At 35.8% G+C, this 14,179-nt stretch overlaps 1 pseudogene; it reads right to left on the bottom strand.

Annotated features, from left to right (window-relative positions):
- Window positions 1–12,031: 12,031 nt before the first annotated feature.
- On the bottom strand, window positions 12,032–13,871 carry LOC129470585 (phosphatidylinositol 4-kinase type 2-alpha-like; annotated as a pseudogene).
- Window positions 13,872–14,179: the final 308 nt, after the last annotated feature.

Raw genomic sequence — 14,179 nt, 5'->3', positions numbered from 1 at the left:
ATGGCATTACAGCAACTTAGATGGGATTGGAGACTATTATTTTACGTGAAGTAAGTCAGGAAAGGAAAACCAAACACCCTATGTTCTCACTCATAAATGGGAGCTAAGCTATCAGGATGCAAAGGCATAAGAATGGACTTTGGGGACTCTGGGAGAAAGAGGTGGGAAGGGGGTGAGAGACAAAAGGCTACAAATTGGGTTCAGTGTATGCTCCTTGGGTGGTGGGTGCACCAAAATCTCACAAATCACCACAAAAGAAATTATTCATGTAACCAAATACCTCCTGTTCCCCAAAAACCTATGAAAATAAAAATTTTAAAAAGTTATGCACAATTGATAAAAGAAAAATAAAATACTTGCTGTGTATGTGATGAGTATGAGTACATGACTGTTTCATTAGTAGACCAGAATCCCACTGTAGAAAATGAATCTATACTTACTTCCAAGGGTTATGTAATGAATACAAGAGATGATACCTCTAATACACAAAGAACAATGCCAGACACCTGCCATTAGTATGTCACTAACAGTATTCATGATTAATTAATTCTGGACTGGTTATTTTCTGGATTCCTCATATGTAGTCAGCCGTCTTCTTAGAAACAATTGGAAATAATAAGCAGAGAATGCTTTTATTTTATTCCACTTTGAGTGTCCTTATTTTCCCAGGGAGTCCATCACCAGAAATAGCCTTACCTACACTCAAAAATACTCTTGGGAGCCTAGTATATATAAAATAAAGTCTCTGGCCTGTAACTCCTCAGCTAGTGCCCTTTTTTTGCTCAGAAAAGGAGCCAAAAAATACTCTTGGGAGCCTAGGATATATAAAACAAAGTCTATGGCCTGTAACTCCTCAGCTAGTGCCCTTTTTTTGACCTCTGTTTCTATCAAGTCCTTGTTACTAAATGTCTCACACCAGTTTACGATTTACTAGGCCTCGTCATCTCACAATTTATGGAGCAGACAGAAGTTTCATCTTCCCAAAAATAGGGGCCAGTTGGGACCTCTAGGGGGATTCATTACTGGCCAATTCATTACTGATCAAAACGTTGTTGGACATTCTTTTTACCTGGCTTTTATATGACAACTACACTATTCAATGTTTCTCGATCTTAGTATAATTCCTATTTTATTCAAGGCCATCTGGCTTATTTACAATTCCTTGCATTCCTCTTTCCCAAATTTTACTGATCAAAATGCTTGAGTAAACTTTATAGACACATATATACTTATTTACTATAATCAATATTATCCTGCTGTTATTATACTTTCCCAACTTCATCCAACAGACACCCTTTCCATATTCCTTGTTTGACCCTTTCCTCCCAGTTACATGGTTTTGAAATGTTTGATATCACTGCAGATTCCAATGTCCTATCACACCCTAAATGTCACTGTAACATCAACTTCTTTCTCAAGCCATTTTCCGAGAGCAGATACTCATCATCTCTTTTCTTGATTTGTGAAATAATGGCTGAAATGTTTCTCACAATTCCTTTTTCTCCTGTCATTTATAAAGCCACCAGAGTTATCACTCTCTAATATAAAGATAATTTATACGTAGTTATGTAATGGGTATTGAGAGGCCTTTCTTAGATCTTGATTACCTGTAGGAAAGTATCAGGTTTGCAAGGTTTCCAAAAGCCTCCACAATCTTCCTCATTATAGTTACAGCCACATCTAACCCTACATCTTTCTGTAGTAACCATTTTATTCATATTCCATACTTCTGCTGATTCTATTCCCTCTGATTAGGCTGTTCTTTACAAGTTCTCAGTTATCCTTCAAGGTCTAGTTCAAATACATTTTTTCCCTTATATTGTTCTGTATGATTCAAACAGAGCAGAATTGATATTTTTCTTACGTTTGCTTCGGTAGCACCACACCTATGGCTCTATCATGGCAATTTTGTATAGAAAGGCATGTAAATAGACGGCTTCCTAAACAGATTGAGACAAACTGAATTGTTGCACCCTCCAGAGTGCCTAGTGTAGTGTTATGTCCACAGACGTATACAGTAAATATCTGCAGAATTCATTAAATGAAATCGCTTGCATCATGCTCTTTTAAATCGTACAAATAACTAATCCACCTTACACCGACTAATTCTGTATCTTTCTAGGGATTTCCTAGTTGTGTAATAAGGCAAGGTAAATTCTATATTCCTTGTTCTTAGGGTTGTTTATCATACACATTAGTGGATCTAGAAGCATGAACTCACTTTCTTATTCTCATTTATAAAATGGGGATATATTGGTACCTCCCTGATAGGGTTATTGTAAAGATTCATTCAGTCAACACATGTAAAATACATTGTCTGGCACACAGGGCACCATATATATTAGATATCATTACTTATACATGTTGAAATCTAAATATAAAATACTTGGTAACAACATCAAAGTTATTTTTCTAACTTACTTTTTAGATAACAGTATACAAATTGAGATTCACAAATCAATATTAGCTATTTCATGGGACAGCAACATAATACTGAAACACAGATTAAATTGTAACTTTTTGAAAAACTTCACAATACAAAATATATATTGAAAATAATAATAATAGATATACCAGGAATTTTATATGCATCTTCTCATTGTCCTGAAAACAAACCATAATAAAAGTGTTATTATTATTATTGTATTAATTTCTGCAGATGAGCAGAGTAAATAATTGATCCAGCATTACACAGCTTGTAAATTGAGAAAGGATATTGAATCTTGATCCAACTGGCTCAGCAAGGTATTTATTTAACCATGAGTGATGTATTTCCATAGAGTGCTCTGATTTTAAAAATGTCTTTGCTCTTACTATTCACTCTCTGTAGCATATTTTCTTCTGCTCACCATGTATCAACATAATACTTATTCGAAGGCCACAGTAAATGAGACTCAGTGTAGGAAACCTCCTGTAGCCCTCTACAAAAATAACTTTTTTCATCTCAGAAATTAGATACTAGTTTACCTTTACCTTTTATAGCACTTAAAATTTCAACCTTAAGTTATAATTATTAATATATGTATTTTTTCTTGTCCATCTAATCTCTTAGATTGCTTGAGGAAAAAAATCTGTATTCTGTGAAGTCTAAAATGCCTAAAAATACTTAGCACACTTCATTGCACACAGTAGGTGTATAACTTTGAGGTCTTCTATTTTTTGTTTCTCATGTCCATTTTATTATGATACGTGCCTAGTATTAATTTTCTTAGTTTATTGGGGAGGAAAAGGGAGTTTACTGAGCAGTTGTTTTCATTATATAACCATGTACATATAGATCTGATCAGAAAGCTAAATGTTTTTGAAGACAGTTAAACACTAAACAGTTTTTGGACTAATCCCATTTTCTTCTGATGTGCATGACTATCCTAATGCTGAGCGCTAAGAAATAAAATTTGGTTTCCGGAAATTTTGGTTCCAGCAAATTGAGAATTTACTGTTGTGGATGCTACTAGGAAATGAGTTTTAATTCCTGATGGAAACGATGCAATTTTTCTATTTTAGAGTTGTATACATTCTAAACACACATTGAAAGGCTATCATTAAGTGTTAATTTATTTTATCATTGGCCTGATTTTCTGGACCAACACTTCTTAAACACACAATATTAAACCACCAAATTGAATCAGCAAACTCAAAAAGTATCAATGGTCCCCTAGAGTTGTACCCTATGTCCACTGATTTCTCATGAATTTATAACTTGTAAAGTTTAAATAATCTGTTTGACAGCTTTCTTCAGCCATTCAAATAACTTTCAAAGTTCCCAAGTATAACAGATCTGTAAAGAGCACTTTATATACGCCCAAACACATTTCTTTTTGATGGCTGCAAACTTGAAACCTATTTTCAGGAGTGATTCCTTAAAAATGGAAACACAGTTCTCACAAATCTTTCATGGTATTGGCTATACAAATGTGCTTTAGTTAGCAGTCTTTTAAGCTACACATTTCTTATAAGATAATACTCTGCTTTTAAAATTAGGCCAAAGTTCTTGCAGAATTCTTAATTAATAACACCACTTCTACAGTTTAAGTAAAACACCAAGAAATAATTTCACTCTAGATATGACATCATTGTACAACCCTCTGATTTGTCTCTTTGTGCTACTCATTGTAGTCATTTCATGTTCTATTTTAACATTTTTTGTCTGTGAAAACGTTGGTCTTAAACCAAATGTCTTGAGCTAACAGTTACACACTGTAGTGAAGGAGCATCTAGGCTTGTTTAAAATGTGAAAATAGTATAAATAAAATCGTTCCTACTAATGCTAGCACCATCAATTATTTAATCACCAATGTTGTTAACATTGTGATGTGCTTACCTATAAAAGAATTAATGTATTTCAGTTGGTAAACTCTTTATGGTAAATTATAATCCTTTCAGTCAGTATGATTACTAATTGTGCAAATTAATCTAGAATCTGAGAATACGAGACAAAGTGCATATTTAGTCTGGGGAGGTTTTATGAAACCATCTTCCATATGGAAAAGCTCTGACTCTACGGAACTATATGTAGGCAGTATTGCCAACAGTTTCATATTGTACCATATAGCATTGTCAAAATTTCAGATATTCTTGGTTATCTTAAAGGTAATAACTAGAATGCATAAAACCTTAAAGGTCAAGCAAATCTTGTAAAAATATTATTTGTAATGTAATGTAAATTCAGTGCATTAGCAATAATAATTGAGCATGTTTCCTTTCATTTTTAATTGCTATCTGCTTATCATTATTATAATCATCCAAGAATAAATGAAGTCTGTGTATTATTTTCAGCCAAAAATGGTAGTAAAGAGACAAATTCAAGAAGCTTAACTTAATGTAAGTAAATAGAATTTCATGCAGACAAAGGCATAAATGCAACCAAAATCACAGATAGAGATGATACATATTTTTTGAGAAGCTTACTGAGCTATTTGATTGAAAATAAAAGTGTTTTTAGAAGAGGTTTCTTTTAAATAACTTTGTTAATTTTTCAGTTTTGGATTGCAGAAAGCATTCATTTATTTTTTTATCATGATTCCTATCTTTAATCAGTAATAATTCAGTTACTTTAAGGTTAGAAAAAGTTTAGTTAATTTATTAACTTTTGATCAGTGTGATGTGTTTTCTTTCTAAAGTTCTATACATTCTTTAGCAGAAATCAAGGTGAATCAAAGGTTAATACTTTTCACGACTTAAGATTTGGAACAGTCAGTGTGCAAATAACTGACATATTTATATATCTGTATGAAGTTAAAACCCAGAAAGATTTATATAGGAACACTAGCCATGCATCAATTAATTACTAAATTTAAATATAAGTTTTAACCTCTGATTATTTTATAAAGTATATTTGAATTAGCTTTAATTAATTGCGGCCACTAACAAATCTATTCAAGAAGTTGATTTACAGCTTTTAGGCTTAACAATGTAGTTACAATCAAAACTAAATGAGCGATAAATCAAGTTTATGTTTCCCAAATTCAATTGTTATGAAGACTGAGATGTTCTATTTGTCTCCTTATTATGCAAACATATGCTTTTTCCTTCTCGTTAAATTCAGTGGGTTGAAACTCTATATTGATAAATCATATTCCTGAAGTCTGAAATTACCCCTTAACCAGCCAGTTTCCTGTAATCTCAGCTCTTCCACTTAGCCAAACCTGCTGTTACAGTCATCCCTGACCTCTAACCACTGAACTCTTCTTAATCTGTTAGAATGTAGAACCTATCTACATTGTCTTGATCCAACACATAATTGATGGACACCTGGGCTGATTCCCTCATGCCTCCCAAGATTGAATCAGGAAGAAGTCAAATCCTGAACAGACTCATTTCATAATGAGTTGTGAAATTGAATCAGTAATTTACAAAAAAGTTGGTGCATATATACCATAGAATAGTATAGAGCCATAAAAAAGAATGAAATCGTGTTTTTAGCGGCAACACAGATGCAGCTGGAGGCCATTATCAGTTCCACGGGGTTGGGGAGGCCTCACAATCAGGGTGGAAGACAAAAGCCGTATCTTACATGGCGGCAAGCAAAAGCGTTTTATTTATTTTTTATACTATGTAATTGAATTTTGAATGTACATTATCTGATTAAGGATTTAGAATACTGCCAGGTCTTTCAGAATCTCTTAATGAGAATGATAATGTCATACTATTCATGCTGATAATTTAAGTCTATTGTTTCTTGCCACTGAAACTCTTTCTCATCCCCTCAGAATGGATATACTTTCCATTACTACCACTGAAGTTTATTTGAACAGTTTATTTAAGTTCTATGTTCTGAATTGCTTGCAAGGAAGAAAATATCTAGAACATTTTTAAAGACTCTGGAGTCACTCTGAAGTCTTTTTGGATTGAGATGGGGAATAAGTACATAAAACATACAGACAGACAGATGCATACCCTTAACTTCATTTTGAAAGATACAAAGTTCTGTAACATTTACTGTGACTCTATCATATATTAGAATAAAGTATTATTTTTTCTCCACCAAAGAACTATATATAAATATATTTATATAAACAAAATGTATAGCATTGCTGCAGACAGTAAAAAAAAAAAAGAATATAGAACCTAACTGACTTTATTTCCCTCCCAGGCCATCCTGGACCAATCTCATGGTTAATCACCTCAGTGACTTTCTCCCTACTACTTTCCATCTATTCAGTCCCTTTACCTTCTGCCGATGACCTCTCCTTGGCAGTGCCAAAATGTTGACCAATCTAATCATCTCACTTTTCCCTGGGCTGAGAAGTGCTGCTGGAAAACCTTATGTTCTCTTTAATTATATCTATTATACATTTATGATGGCAGCTTTGCTTAAGCACTGAAGCAACTCAGCAGTTTTTCTTTGTTTGGCCTTTCTTTCTCAGCCCCCTTTCCTTATTCACGTAGCAGCTATTCTAAACTTTGAGAACTAACTTCAAATCTTCAACCATATCTTCAACCCAGGTAATTCTCTCTCACAGTACACAATATAATCTATTTTATTGAGACAATACTGGTCAGCAAAGATGGACTTTTTAGAACCTAGAGGACTTTCATTAAAAGCAGTGAAACTTAAAGTATGGAATTTAAAAATATACGCAGGAGCTTAGTGTAATCCCAGGCTGGAATGTTGACTGACAAAATGATCTAACTATATTACAAATTTATGAAACAACCTCACTGAAGGAGGTAGAGGGAAAAGGTGCTGACTTCAGTGACTTTATAAATGAGAGGAGTCTAAAAGGCCAGAAACAAAAGAAACTGTACATAGACACTGTAATATACTTGATAAAGTAGCTTACCAAAGATTTAAATGTTATTAAGTCTGTTACAGCTATAGATATATATAGAATATGAACAATTGAGTAAATTGCTTATAGATTGCAGGGTGTATGTCTCTCACTATTTGAGTGGAAGGTTACAGATAAGAGGGAGGAGAAGGGTAGAATGAACTATGAGGTAATGTATTGCAGATTGAGACATCAGTATGAGCTTATGTCTAGCTTAATCAAGATATATATGGTTACATACAAGTGAAATATACATATGTGTACACATATACATATATACATGTGTATATATACACACACATACACATATACACAAACACACACATACACATGTATACATATACCAGGGACACATATTCTTCACTCCATTTTCCTCTGAGTTTTGATATGAGTAAAACTTTCCTAGGAAGAACAATAGGAGAAGCATATTCTAGACAGAAAGAACCAATATTATTGAAAGTTGACATCATAACCTTCATTTATTCCCCTCCCATCGTCTCATCAAACTGCCATAATCTAATCTCTAGAAACACTGTTCTAATACACATTTTCTTTCAGTGATCATTTATTATTTAGTAATTACCAGATTTCATGAATTATTTTTAGTCCTAAATCTACCTGACCTCTTAACTTCATTTGGCAGTATTGATTATCCCTGTGTGTATGTGTGTGTGCCTGTGCATGTGTGTGTATGTGGAAATCCTAATTTATCCATTGTTAACAATTTTGCGTATTTTTCTTTGCTGTAAATAAGAATGTTTACAAAATTTTGAGTATATTTTCTCCTTGAAAAATATTATCTTATTTTCTGGACTCTAAAAATCACCCATTTTCTTATCATTTCCTATTTAGGTGGAAAAAGTTCTTACGGTGAGAGAGGATTTTCTAATTTCTCCAAATTTAAGTAGACTTTTTCTTTAATCAACAAATTATCTAATATATTAAATAAAATCAGAATGTCTTAAGTTATAAAAGAGTTGGTGTAACTTTGTTACAGTGTAATAATTTTAATATGTGCAGAAATCACATATTTGAATTATAAGATTTTTATTGGCATTTGCTAACATAATTTGGAAGAATTAGTATATCAAATAAGGTGTAGAGGGATGCTATCTCACTTTCAACAATGTCATAACAACATTCATTTGACTTCATAAAAAGGAAGGTCCATTTGCCCTCTCTTTACAACTATCTAATAAAATGAGCCCTATACTTAAGTTCTCTATTTTGCTCTTTTGTAGGCTAGAAATTATTGCATAGAAATATGGCAGAATTTCTCTGTATCCCCGAACTAATCAATGCAAATAATTTTCTCAACGACCTGTAGGCTGATGGGATTACACACTTGCTTTCTTTGCCATAAATGTGTCCTGTACTCTTTCTGGAGTGATAAAACCTGACACCCTTAATCTCCATTAGATTATTCCTACACTTCCTCACTATCACTAGACAAAGTGGGAAAGGAAAGGATATTTCCAATGCTTTCATTTCAATTCTCTATGGTGAGTTTTTATCCTTTGTGTAGTGTCTATTTGGCTGGAGTAAAAACAATATGTTGATTTTTACTTTGAAATTAGGAAAACAGTCTTTGGAGAGATAAATATTTCTATCTATGCTTCAACTCATTTTTTTTGCATACCTCTCCTGATTATTTGATCTTTTTTCTAATATTAAATATAATGTCTTCTTTCATTTTGTCACACAGCACTTGCCAACTCAGTATCTCCAAAACCAAATATTTTATTTCTATTCTTCCCCCGCCCCAGCAAAACAAAATTGAACCATTCGAAACACTCTTTTGTCTCATCTATTCCTATTACAACTAATTGCTACACCATGTTGAGCAAATTTGTTGCTTTGATATAAGATATGTTTAAGGACAGGGTATGGTACTGAGTCACCACTTAGCAAACATGACCCTTCTGGGTTTACTGGTGTAATAAGTGAAAACAGACACTGAGTATCACGAAGAATATTATATAAGCCTTGAAAGGCACTTCATGTCTCAGGAATAGGTGGTGCAATGTTTTAAATACAGTTCACAGGAGTAAGTTTTTTTTTTCTTTTTCTTTTTCTTATTTTTTTTTTAGAGACGGGGTCCCACTATGTTGACCAAGCTGGTCTGGAACTCCTGGACTCAAGTGATGCTCTCATCTCAGCCTCCCAAAGTGCTGGAATTATGGGCATGAGCCACCACACCCAGCCCACAGGAGTAAGTTTTAACAAATATCTATATATTTCCAATTCTCCACACATTGCTACATCATTGACAATCATGACTCATTTAAACCCATCTCCAATTACTATATTATACTATACAGCATTGTGGTACATTGATTATCATTCTGATTCTTCTTGCCTTCTCTAAGTGATCTTCCAGTGACTTGTAATAAAGTGGGTTAAGTCTATATCCCTATCCCCATTAACTTTAAGCTTCAGTTAGACAATATAATAAATAGTAGCAGATATTATATGAACAGAGTCTACACATGTGTTTGCGTAGTTTGTCCTGACTTCTTGGATATCTGCCACCTGTGAGGAGAATAGCATGACTCGGGTAACTGCTAGTCCAAGGAAAATGAAGATGCATTGAAAAAACCTGAATCTAACTCAGCCTGCAGCTCAACCCAACTACCTGATAAGCCTGAGGCAGAGATGCCCCAGATAAACTGCAAATCTGTGGACATTATATATGTGTGTGTGTGTGTGTGTGTGTGTGTGCTATATTACTTTATTTTTCCGAATTTTTGCATAATTGGGGGAAAATGATTGATACTATTGATACTATGATATATAGATAATGTACTATGCTATATTATACATAGAACATATATGAGCTAGATTATTACTTTTCTGAATTTTTCACATAATTGTCAAACTTTATTCAACTGTTTAATTCTAATTGAAATTTTGCTGTTTATCATGCATATACAGGAAATTGAGCAAAGCTAAAGTGTACAGATAAAATTTTCATAAAGTGAACATATCCATGTAGCTCTGTAATTGAAATTTAACATAAGAACAAGAGGGAAAATAAGCCTGTATGTGCATGATTATTAAAGATTCTCAAGTTTCTTAAGGTCTGAGCCTGGAAATGGGCAGAGTGTAATTTCTAACATTTTTTAACCTTTATGTTAGTTTCAGGGGTACACGTGCAGGTTTGTTATACAGGTAAATTGCCTGTCATGGAGATTTGGTGTACAGGTTATTTCATCGCCCAGGTAATTAGCATAGTACCCAATAGGTAACTTTTCAATCTTCAGTCTCCTTCCATCCTTTACCCTCAAGTAGGCCCCAGTGTCTATGGTTGGCTTCTGCTGTATTTGGTTTTCTGCTCTTGTGTTAGTTCACTTAGGATAATGGCCTGTGGCTCCATCCATGTTGCTGTAAAGGTCACGATCACTTCCTTTTTTATGGCTGTGTAGTATTCCATAGTCTTATATGCACCATATTTTCTTTATCTAGTCTACCATTGATGGGCATTTAGGTTGATTCCATGTCTTTGCTATTGTGAATAGTGCTGTGATTAAAATACATGTGCATGTGATCATAGCAAAGCAATATATATGTTTCTGTGTATACACCCAATTATGAGATTCCTGGGTTGAATGGTACCCAACTATGAGATTCCTGGGTTGAATGGTACCCAATTATGAGATTCCTGGGTTGAATGGTACCCAACTATGAGATTCCTGGGTTGAATGGTACCCAATTATGAGATTCCTGGGTTTTAAGTTCTTTGAGAAATCACCAAACTGCTTTCCACAGTGGCTGAACTAATTTCCATTTCCACCAGCAGTATATAAACATTCTTTTTCTCAGCAATCCTCCAGTATATGTTACTTTTGACATTTTAATAACATTCATTCTGAATGGTGTGAGATGGTATCTCACTGTGGTTTTGATTTCCATTTCTCTAAAAATTAGTGGTGTTGAGCAGTTTTTCCTAAGTTGTTGGTGTATGAAAAAATAAAGAAATAAAAAATGATTGATACTATGTATAGAAAATAACTTTGGGTGTGCAGACAAGCAGGTGGGACTGACTGGAAGAAAACAGACTAGTCTGTATGTCTTTTGAGAAGTGTCTGTTCGTGTCTTTTGCCCACTACTTAATAGGAATTTTTTTGTTGTTAATTTGTTTAAATTTCTTATAGATTCCGAATATTAGGCCTTTGTTAGATGGACAGTTTGCAAATATTTTCTCCCATTCTATAGGCTGTCTCTTTACTCTGTTGGTAGTTGATTTTGCTGTGGAGAAACTCTTTAGTTTAATTAGGTCCCACTTGTTTTTGTTGCAATTGCATCTGGCATCTTTGTCATGAAATATTTTTCAAGACTTGTGTCCAGAATGGTATTTCCTAGGTTTTCTTCAAAGGTTTTTATCCTCTTAGATTTTAAATTTAACTCTTTAATTCAGCTAGAGTTGATTTTTGTATATGATGTAAGGAAGGGGTGCAGTTTCAATCTTCTACATATGACTAGCCAGTTATGCCAGCACCATCTACTGAATAGTGAGTTGATTCCCCATTGCATGTTTTTGTTGACTTTGTTGAAGATAAGATGGTTGTGTATATGCAGTCTTTTTTGTTTGTTTGTTTGGTTTCTCTAACCTGTTGCATTTGTCTACATGTCAGTTTTTGTACCAGTACCAGGCATCTCTGGCACTAAGAAGGGCCAAGGAGCACTCACTGTCCCTGACTGTGCTTCTCCTTGTGGGTAGGAAAGACCCAAGGGTGGTGGCAAGCAGAATGGGAGGGATCTTAAAGGTGCTGCTCTCCACTGGCTTTTCTGGCTTTTCCTGCACTCCACTCTCCAGGCTTCCTCCCACGAGTCTCAGACAGTGCTTCCTTTGCCTGCCTCTGACTTCTGAAGCTCTGAAGTCTCTGTGTGTAGGATTCGCTAGAAAACCGCTGGTGGGAATGGGCCATCTCATCTCAGCAACCACAGGTGGCGGCTGGACAAGGTGCAGGGGACTCTTGTCTTTCAAGGCCTGAGTCATATTTAGGATCTGACCCAGCATGATAGTAATCTGCTTATCAAACTGGTCCTTGTCAAAACCAATTTTTTTTTTTTTGAGACAAGGTCTCACTCTGTTGCCCAGGCTAGAGTGCAGTTGCCTGATCTTGGCTCACTGCAACCTCCACTTCCTGAGCTCAAGCAATCCTTCCTCCTCAGCCTCCCAGGTAGCTGGGATTACCGGCATGCACCATGATACCAGGATAATTTTTACTTTTATTTATTTATTTTTTTTGTAGAGACAGGGTTTCTCCATTTGCCCAGGCTGGTCTCCAACTCCTGACTTCAAGTGATCTGCCTCTCAAAGTGCTGCGATTACAGGCATGAGCCACCAGACTCAACCCAGGAGCTTTCCTGAAGAGTTCGCATAGGTCCTCTCCCAAGTCCTTGAAGTTGGGTTGGATATCTTTGGAAGGATCAGATCTTCGAACTCCTAAGAGAATGGGACTTTTGTCCAGGGCAACCAGGCCCAGTGCAAAAGATATTCCCTCCAGGAGTCAGGCTGCTTTTGTGGGAAGGCCAGCTCATTGTCTATGGCAGACACCTTGATAACAGTCTCCTTCACCATCACCCAGTCTGTGTGCTGAGAGCTAGAGCTATCCTTCGGACAGTCACATTTACCAGTTGTCATTGCCTCTGTCACTGTTGCATGTGATGTGATCCAGCACCACCAGCGGCTGGAACTGCAGTAGTAGTTGCTGATTAATGTTCTCAGGGAGCGGTTGTGCTTCAAAATGCCACAACCAATAGTCTGCATCTTTGTAGCCTTCAATGAAGAGCTGGAATGAGCCAACCTTTGGTGGGTTGCCCGATGGGGTTAATCCACTGCCCAACTTTTGACACTTTCTCTAGCACAAGCTGCTTGCCCCTGGACATCACTCTGTCAATGGCACTATAGTTGAATGTCTTACCGGACAGGTATATTACCTTTGTGGGGAGTACAATGTTGCATTCTAGTTTTCGATCCACCAGGTTGCCCTCTGCCTCTGAGAGGTAACCCCAGTTGAGGACAAGGTATGCGCCATGGCCAAAACAGCAGGGACAGTACAGCTTCTGCAACCACTTGATCCACTTAGGATTAAGTTGCCCATAGGGGATCTTCATTCTTGGATTTGAAGACAACAGTGATCTTTTATTTACTGGCAAAAAAAGGCAAAATGCATACATTAATATTGTTAAGTCTTCAGAATTATTTTCTTATCCAAAGCGGCTAGCAAGAGGCCTCGGTTATCAGTCTTCTCTGTCTCTGCTCCCCTGGAACCCTCAGCCTCTGAACAACAAAGAAGCAACAGCAATGGGCTCACAACTCAGAGAATGATGGATGAGTCCATTGTAACCCTCCAGAACCCCATGAGGGTCCTTGACAAGTAGCTTCTGCTGGAGCCCTGGTAGATGGGGCCTGGGAAAGATGATGCGCTTAATGGCCAGTTCTGCCTGCCGCACTGCAGCCTCAAACTCAAGGTCCTCCAGGAATTAATTCAGCTCCTGGTGGGCCTGAGCACTGGGTGCTGCCGCAGCAAACCCTGGACCTGCGCCACCACGGTTTGGATATGGAAAAATTCTTCCTGCAGAAATACTGGTCATGTTTTTGGCCTCTGATGACATTATTTTTTTCTTGCAACAATCCATTTTGTACTACAGTACTGCGTTAAAACAAAATGAGTCCACATGTACACCTGTATAACACATCCTTTATAACATTAATATAACATTTATCATATTGTTGTTCATAAATTCAAAAATTCTCTGAAAGCTTTTAAGCTATTTTAAGTTCCCTGTTATTAATGCCGTGTCCCTATTTTCTTCTCCAGTGGTTATCTGTAATAAAGACATAATTTTTTTCAATTGGATGGAATTAATTCCCCTCCAGTAATTTTTTAATTTAAGTTTTT

Source organism: Symphalangus syndactylus, chromosome 20 (genome assembly GCF_028878055.3).
Source record: "Symphalangus syndactylus isolate Jambi chromosome 20, NHGRI_mSymSyn1-v2.1_pri, whole genome shotgun sequence".
Lineage (NCBI taxonomy): Eukaryota > Metazoa > Chordata > Mammalia > Primates > Hylobatidae > Symphalangus > Symphalangus syndactylus.
Note: the sequence above shows the minus strand (reverse complement) of the source record. Positions and strands in the feature narration are given on the sequence as shown.